This window comes from Arachis hypogaea, chromosome 11 (assembly GCF_003086295.3).
Source record: "Arachis hypogaea cultivar Tifrunner chromosome 11, arahy.Tifrunner.gnm2.J5K5, whole genome shotgun sequence".
NCBI classification, from domain to species: domain Eukaryota; kingdom Viridiplantae; phylum Streptophyta; class Magnoliopsida; order Fabales; family Fabaceae; genus Arachis; species Arachis hypogaea.
Genome location: NC_092046.1, coordinates 100,231,425 through 100,232,362, shown reverse-complemented (window position 1 = coordinate 100,232,362; position 938 = coordinate 100,231,425).

The following is a 938-nucleotide window of genomic DNA, read 5'->3' as shown; positions in this document are numbered from 1 at the left end:
TGGCTGAAATTGAAGGAGCTGAGCAAAAATCTGATTCAGGCTGAAAAAGGACTGCTGATGCTGTTGGATTCTGACCTCCCTGCACTCAAAGTGGATTTTCTGGAGCTACAGAACTCGAAATGGCGTGCTTCCAATTGTGTTGGAACTAGACATCCAGGGCTTTCCAGCATTATATAATAGTCCATAATTTTGCACAAGGATAGACGACGTAAACTGGCGTTCAACGCCAGTCCTCTGCCCAATTCTGGCGTCCAGCGCAGAAAAGGATCAAAAGCTGGAGTTGAACGCCCAAACTGGCATAAAAACTAGCGTTCAACTCCACAAATTGCCTCTGCACGTGAATTGCTTAAGTCTCAGCCCCAGCACACACCAAGTGGGCCCCAGAAGTGGATCTCTGCATCATCCATCATAGTTTATCCAATTTTTGTAAACCTAGGCTACTAGTTTAGTATTTAAACAACTTTTAGAGACTTATTTTGCATCTCATGACATTTCAGATCTAAACTTTGTATTCTCTGACGGCATGAGTCTCTAAACCCCATTGTTGGGGGTGAGGAGCTCTGCTGTGTCTCGATGAATTAATGCAAGTATTTCTGTTTTCCATTCAAACACGCTTGTTCCTATCTAAGATGTTCATTCGCGCTTAACTGTGATGGAGGTGATGATCTGTGACATTCATCACCTTCCTCAAATCATGAACGTGTGCCTGACAACCACCTCCGTTCTATATACGATTGAATGAGTATCTCTTAGATTCCGTAATCAGAATCTCCGTGGTATAAGCTAGAACTGATGGCAGCATTCATGAGAATCCGAAAGTCTAAACCTTGTCTGTGGTATTCCGAGTAGGATTCAAGGATTCAATGACTGTGACGAGCTTCAAACTCCTGAAGGATGGGCGTTAGTGACAGATGTAAAAGGATAGTAAATCCTATTCC